The following is an 8,391-nucleotide window of genomic DNA, read 5'->3' on the forward strand; positions in this document are numbered from 1 at the left end:
AAGTACTCATTGTGAAGCACACGTGGCCCTTATCTGTGCTGTATAAGGTACGATATGTAATTATTAGACGTTAATACATCCACCACGGTACAGGCTTACAGCATACAGCCCATGGATGTATTATAAGATATTAAAAGTGATGAATTACAGCCAATATATCCATTATTACAGCCGCATACAGCTAGCAGGAAGTTGGCAGAACCGGATATGTCATATAATCGTGCAGGGCGGTGCAGTCCTGTGGGTCTGGTACACGTTTATTATGCCGAGGAAAATAACTCTGGATTCGGCTATTAGTGAATTTTACAACTTTTAGGACATAATGATTTAAATGAGGGCTATTTAGGTGTTCGTACCTGGAGGTTGATTTACCTTAAAGGGACTGTTTGTAAGAATCAGAAATTGGTTGTAACAGCGACACCCGTGGCCGTTAAGTCAACGAAAGTCAGCGTCCTGTTGCTCGCCCTCGCCCGTGTGCACGCGCTACCTGAATGTGAGCGGGCATGCGACAACACAGTGAGGCAACACACATCAGCTAAAACCACAATATCACTCTATATTTCACCTGATTGGCAGTAATGTTAGCTGATCAGACGAAGGTCTCTCCATGAATCAATGCTGATCCTAGTGTTGGCCACGCTGGCTGACCTTCAACGAATCCTGGTTGAGGAATGGAACGCCATCCCACAGCAGCGTGTGACCAGGTTGGTGACCAGCATGAGGAGGAGGTGCCAGGCTGTTGTGGCTGCATATGGATCTTCCATCCGCTACTGAGGCTCCTGACGGTGTATTAAATGAATAAAGTGTAAAATTGCCAATATGTCTTGTTTGTTCCTTGTTACTGATAGAGAGTTCAATCATCCAATCCACCAAACAACTCAAAACAAGAGTCAACACCAACAGGAGAATACACTGTTTAGCATCAGCATTCTTGGGCGCTACCCGCATAATCAGCTGTACTGCTCATCCCACAAATGCATGATCTTTACAAGTTGGACATCATTGTGAAGGTAAATAAACAGGCTTTCCAACCATGTAAAATACAATGCCAATAAGCATTGAAACAACAGAGAAATAATACATCACACACAAGTTTCCAAACTTCTTTTCCCCAGTTTATGTGTAAGAATTTACAAACAGTCCCTTTAAAAAACAAATTATCCTCTGATTTACAGATATCTCGATACATCCATGGCTATATGGACTCTTGTGGCGTTTTCGGTCCAAAATGGCGGCAGCGCTACCGCAGCGCCATCTAGCGGCCGTTGTCAAAAAAACACCAGAGTTTCGCCCAGACGCTTCAAGCACATGCTGCTTTTTTTTTTTTTTTTAGCCCGTGCTGTCATTTTGCTCATAGTTGGTGGAAGTTAGTAACTGCTCACCATGAACATGTGGGATTACCTTTTACAGAACACAGGAGTTGAGTTGAACAGGTAAGTCGGATAATCACCTGTGTTAAACTGTGTTGGAAATGACAAATTGTAAAATTGTGTTTTAGTAAAATAGCCTAGTTGTTTCTAAAACCATTGGTCTCCACCGTGGCTCTTTAGCAGCTACACATGCTCCTCTATGTTCACCAGCTAGCTAGCTGGCTAAATGCTCTGTTATATGCTTGATTTAGAGGAATTTGAACAAATCCTCCTCCTGTCACACCTCGTCTCAACAACTTTTAGTTGGTGGCTGTGACTTTAGTGAAATCAAAATCCCAAACAAAACAATTAGAAATATGTTTAATCACATGTCATACCCTATAGTATCTTACAGAAACTCAATTTCACAAATCTATCAGAAAGAAACTATTCATGTTACAAACTAAATATCTAAAATTCCCTATAACTCCCAAAGCAAAAGAAATCCATTGTGTGTATCACCATCCATCCAGTGATGTGTTGCGACAAAAATTGGGAATTGAAACCAATAACTGTGTATTTTGTGATGATACTGAAACTACTGATCATTTATTTTCTCATTGTATGTATTCTGGAGTTTTATGGCTTTATGATATACATGACTGGCTTTTCCCAAAAGTTTCTCATCTGGGAAACTTCTCTCAAAAGGACATTGTTTATGGTTTTGTCATGGACAATAACAAAGATAACTTTCTGGTGAATAACATTCTCATTCTTGGAAAATTTTATTTGCACAAATCCAAGTATATGAAAGTAAAACCTATAGGTTTCATGTGTTTCATTCTGAGTTTCCTTCTTACATAAAAGCCCTTAAAGTCATGAAAAACAAAAATGCATTGACACTTCTTAGTATAACAGAAGAATATTAATTACAGGTATACAGCCCTAGCCCTTAATTTAATTTATTATTATTTTCATGTATAGTTTTACATATTTTATCTGTTCTTGTTCTGTATGCACCTTGTCCTTTTACTCTAATGAAATGATCTATGAGCTATGTTGTTTGTAAATTTGAATTTGTTTAATAAAAAAAAATAAAAAAAATGCTCCACTATGTTCACCAGCTAGCTAGCTAGCTAAAAACACCACTGGTAATAATGTATAATATTTAGTTGGATGATCATAAGTTCAATCATTTATATGGTATTTATCTGCAAAGTAATCCGTAATTATTGCTGTCAGATAAATGTAGTGGAGTAAAAAGAATCTTTACAATATTTCCCCCCTAAAACATATTGGAGTATAATATTAGGTCAAGTACAGCACAAGTCCTAGTTTCCCTTGCTCTTATGTAGGTTTCCAGTGGGTGAGTAAAACACTGTAACTGCATTGGATTGTAAAACTGTAAAGGATTACTGCTTTAATGAATGAATGAATGAATGCAAGACTTTATTTCAAACATAAAATAAATAAAATCAGATACAAAATAATGACAAACAAAACAAGAGTAATAGTGTCCGAAAAGGAGTAGGTAGAAGTAAAACTTATATTTCCCTATACCCCTTTCTCACTTTTCCTTTATTAACTCATATATCATAGAATGATAATATAATATAATATAATATAATATAATATAATATAATATAATATAATATATAAACTATCCCAGATTTATTTACATCCCAAATTAAATATATGAACATCATCCCAAGTTTATTTACAACCCACATATCCATCCGGAGTTAGAAAAGTAGATATAAACCAACCCTTAACACAACCTTTATCACAACTCTCCCTCTTCCATATACCTCCCAAAAATATCTTTTGTTGTATAGCTTTTTAAAGTGATTTATATTTGTGCTCCGCTTCAACCCATCACCTAACCCATTCCACAAATCCACCCCACAGACTGAAATACACAAACTCTTCTTTGTTGTACGAACACAAAGCTTTTTAAAATTCAATTTTCCTCTTAAATAATAACCCCCCTCCTTGTCACAAACATTTTTTGAATATTGCCCGGAAGTGAATGATGTCTTGCTTTGAACATAATTATTGCAGTTTTAAATTTGACCAAATCCATGAATTTCAATGCAGTTTTAACAGTTCTCCTAATGTCTTAAATGTGTTTTTGGATCAATACAGTTCTTGTGTTTCGCAAAGGAATTGACACCATTGAGCCTGTTTAGATATATCTGAGCTTAATTTCAAATAATTGTACCATAAACTGTAGTTGTGTCTTAACACACCCAGTGCTCTCTTTGACCACAGAGCTCCAGCCATAACAAGCTCTGAGTCAGTCTATATGTTGAAGATCAATAAAGCATCCATAAATACCAGCAGTTCACAGCAACACAGACTGAAAGACTGCAGCTCTGAATCACACAGTGCATACTCGTATCATATTAACAATATAGTACTGTACAGTGTTTTTCTCTACCTATAAAAATGTCCTGCTATGATGTAATGATTTACTTTTTAGCAGTGGTGGGTTAAGTATTTAGATCCTTTATTTGAATAAACATAGAAATATTGCAGTTTAGTAGAATTAAACTAAAATTTTCAAAGTGAAAGTATGGAAGTATTATGAGCTACTTAAAGCATCAAAGTAAACATACTCCTAATACTGAATGACCAATTTCAGAGTATTATATTATTATATATATTATATTATTTCCTAATTACTAATGTGCTCGTGTGTAAGCTTCATTTAAATGTTGTAGCTGATAGGAGTTTATAATTTATAATTTATAATTCATTGTTGGGTAGATTGTAACTAAAGCTGTGAAATACAGTAAATGTAAAAGTGCTATGTTTCCCTCTTCAATGAGGGAAATACCAAATTGTCATAACAAGTTAGATATTCAAGTAAAATAAAAGAATCTACAAGAAAGTTCAGTGTTAAATGTTACTTTCCACCATTGTGTTTTAGTTGGTTTTGATCAGTTTGTTGCATTTCACTCCTGACCAGCCACTGTGTGTTTCTCTTTGCGACCACTAGAGGGCAGGCTGGTTTCTTTTCTCAAATTTCATCCAGTTAAAAGTGGTGGCTTCATGTTTCTGAACTTAAGTGACAAAAAAGACTCAAGAATCTAAAGCACATTGCACTTAAACAAAGAGGAAACATCTTCGCTTCTCTTTCTCAGGCTTCACAGCTACATAATCTCTGTTTCAAAATAAATCCTACATGCCGTTAACAGTAGACATTACACGCACATCCAGTCCATGTATATCCATCCATTATTTAACTCTTTGCATTATTTGTATTATTTACAACTTGCAGAACCCTTGACTTGTGTATAGACTTTTTTATTTTATTGATGGTCATTGATGCTTTTTATATATATTTAAATAATATATACACCTATTTCTTCTCCACTTGTATACAGCCCTGTCTATTCTTTACCTTTATTTGTCCAGCTTTGTTGTCCAGAGATGCAAAAAACGGAGTCAAATTCCTCGTATGTGCACATGTATTTGGCGGTGAAGGTGATTCTGATTTAAATTTCTCTTCAACTCCTGCATGTGTCAGCAGCTATCATCAAACCCAACCATCACCCCTCCATTTGTATGTCTTTTAGTCAAATATCAGACTCAATTTTTATTGGAAATATTGTGTTTTTGCAGGACCCTTGAAGGAATGATGTCAATTTCTTGGGTGTCTCTCTCATTTATCCTCTGAATTTGTACTTCTGTTTTGCTACACACACTTGCATGCCCAATTCCTTTCTTTTTTTCACACTCATTTACTCATCGTCACTCGGTTTCTTTGTCTGTTTGGATTTTAGTTTTTCTTTTTTTCTTTCTCCCGGCAGTTATAGTAGTGTGTGTGTGTGTTGGTGTCAGTGCAGGTACACTGAGGACACTGTGTCAGCTCTGTGTGGATTTTTTTTCTCCACTCCTGCCACTACTGGATCACATTCCCTGTCCCAGATGCCAACTCAAGAGTAAATTATTGCTCTGAGTGTGTACGAGAGAGATAGAAATAGATAGATGGAGAGAAAGAAAGACATGAGTGGAATGAGAGAGGTAGAAAGTGTTAAAGAGTGGGTGTCGTTGATATTGATTAGCATTGTTTTGACTACAGATGGAAATTAAATTGCATTCTCTGTCTTTGTTTCCCTTCTGTCTGTCTCTCTCTCTCTCTCTGTTTTGCTCTCGTTGACCTCCTTCCCACTCCATCTCCTTGAGCTGAACCTCTGTACGCAATTCATGTTGTTAACTATAAGACCAATTAATTTTCTCAGAGAGTCACAGGTCGTTCAGCTTCTTTCTTTCTCTTCTTCTAATCCTAACGTCGCTTCTGCACAAGTTTCTCCATCTGGAAAACGATTGATTTTCCCCGACAGTGTGTCATTTGTGCTCCTCAAACACTGGCTAGTATTCTGCGGTGATAATGGGAACGCAAACCGGGACACTTCATACAAACACAGACATTTTTTTTTGTTATGTACATGTCTCTCACAAGTGTCATGCTTTTGTAGATAAGTATTGGAAATGAAACCACTTGACCTCGAAATGTGATCGTTCTTTTTCAGGAGTAGCTTCTCTCTGAACGCGTCTGGCGATATCAATGAAGCCCACACGCATACACCACATGCAGCCTGCTTCGCCTTTAAAAACATATTGATTTCTCTCTTTTGCAGGGAGCTTAATGCAATCGATCGGCCAGGCCCTTTCAAGATCAGCGCCAGTATAAGCATCTCTTCCCCTAACACACATGCTGCCTCTTTCCCCTCAGGTAATGACTGTCCTTGGGCTGGGGGAATAGTTTGTCTGCATTAAGAGAGAGAAGTGTTTCTCGTGGCATCCAGTCCCTCTCCGTCCTCTCTGGTCCGCCAGTAATGTGGTTAAGCATGGAACGTGTATTTGCCTCTTTGACAAAAGGTATGAGCGAATGCAGCACACACCTCCTTTGACCTTTATCTTCCGCCCATCCCCCCCTCCCTCTCTCTCCTCCTCCTCTCCACCTCTCAGTGGGTCGATACCTATTTGTATTTGCAATGCATTAGACGCAGTGCCCTCTTTTTAGATTGAAAAAGTTGGCTTTTCTCACTTTGGCGCCTTGCAGGCAAACCACACCAATAAGACATTATGAACATTTTCCACAATTTTCTTGTCTTTTCAAGGCACATTAAAGAAACCGTGTGTAACATTTCGGGGGATCTATTTGCAAAAATGAAATATATTATTCATAACTATGTTTTCATTTGTGTATAATCACCTAAAACTAAGAATCATTGTGTTTTCGTTAGCTTAGAATGAGCCCTTTATATCTATATAGGGAGAAGGTCCTCTTCACGGAGTCCGCCACGTTGCTCCGCCATGTAGAACGTCCCAGAACGAACAAACCAAACACTGGCTCTAGAGAGAGCCTTTCATGTTTTTACCTTACCTGAAGGCCACCGTGGTTCTCAGACTTGATTGTGAAACTGCGGCACTCGGCGGCTCACGTTACCGCAGTCTTGGAAAGGGAGGAGGGACTGGAGGGGTACTCAGTTGGTTGCAATCTGCAACCACACCACTAGATGTCGCCAAATCGTACACAATGTGCCTTTGTTTTAAGATCAGTGTAATGACATTCATCTGTCTGGTTAGTGCTTAAAACATAAATTAAGAATTATTCTAACGCTCATTTAAAGATGCTGGATCAAGCTAAGAAATGAAGAGAGACCCACAGTCCCAGCCACCATTAATGGTCTACGTATTTATTATAGAACCAATAGTGCAATGCTGTATGAGCTACAGCTGTGTTTTTTTCTACCTGGGGTTTTGAACCCTCTAAGAGGTCATGTAATGGTTAATAAGATGAGAAGGAAAGAGGGAAAAGATGTGGAGAAGATGGAACCTTCTCTCTTCTGTAACAAGATGTCCTGAGAAGGCATTGTTTTGGCAATAATGGGTAACAAGCCAAAAAGGTTAGGAACCAGTGAGGTAATGTGTGAGGGACAAAGCTTATATAGATATTGCAGTTCACACAATTGATATTTTTAATCAGTGAATTCAAAGTACACACCATTTTAAGCTGCTAAAATGTTTCACTAATTCTTAAATAAGACTAGTTCTAACATTTCAGAGAAAAAACCCCGTCTCCCAGCCTCACTTTGATTTTGCAGACGGCCCTTCAGTGTTGGGGTTCAAGTGCGGTATGTGCATGCCATGTTGACATTTTCCCTCCTCTCATGTTTTCTCTGTAGATAAGACAGCCTTATATCCACCCTTATATCTTATTGATCTAAGCCTCAGACAGGATTAAATCAACAAGGGAGTCATTTCTCACTATTTAATTTGGTCGGTGACTTTTTAATTGCCCATATTTCAGTCCCTCTCCTTGGTTCACATGGTCGCAGTCTAAACACAAGCATACAGTACAGCTCGGACCATCTTCTAAGTGCATTAGGAATAAACAATACAATACAGCAAAAAGGATAACTAATGAATAAATCAATAATTGTGAAATAAATATTTATTCAGCAAACTTCAAGAACATTACCTTTCAAGTGATTTCCTGCTTGTACTGTACCAAACTTCTGCTTTCTGTTACGGTTTTTAAGAACAATTTCCTTTTGACTTTGAATCCCCAAAATGTCCATACTGATGATGTTTTGAAACTCAAAAACGTGAATGTGAAACTCCAGCCCGCTTTTAGGTTTTCAAAATAAGAGGAAGTGAGCTGGGAAACTCTGGGATTTGCTGTCACTGCTGTGTTTATTATTATCTCTTTGTGTGGCACAGCTGTGAAAGCTTGAAGACCTGTTGAGTTTACTCTTTTCCTTCTGTTTGTCTTTCAGGGTTCTGCTTTATTTTTCTATTGTTTAGCTTGATCTTTTGCTTAAAAGTTATAAAACGGCCTTCATTTACATTAGATTTTGATGTGTTTATTAACCTACTTTGCAAACTCTGGCACTGCATACGTAAATGGTCAGGGATTACTTGTGCAATGTAGAAACTATTTAACATATGCAAGTCTGTGCAGTGAGAGGCGTCGCTGGCCTGCGATCGAATCCTGCCTGAGCTCCTGACTCCCCTCTGTCTCCCTCTC

Source organism: Sebastes fasciatus, chromosome 12 (assembly GCF_043250625.1).
Source record: "Sebastes fasciatus isolate fSebFas1 chromosome 12, fSebFas1.pri, whole genome shotgun sequence".
Classification (NCBI taxonomy): Eukaryota; Metazoa; Chordata; class Actinopteri; order Perciformes; family Sebastidae; genus Sebastes; species Sebastes fasciatus.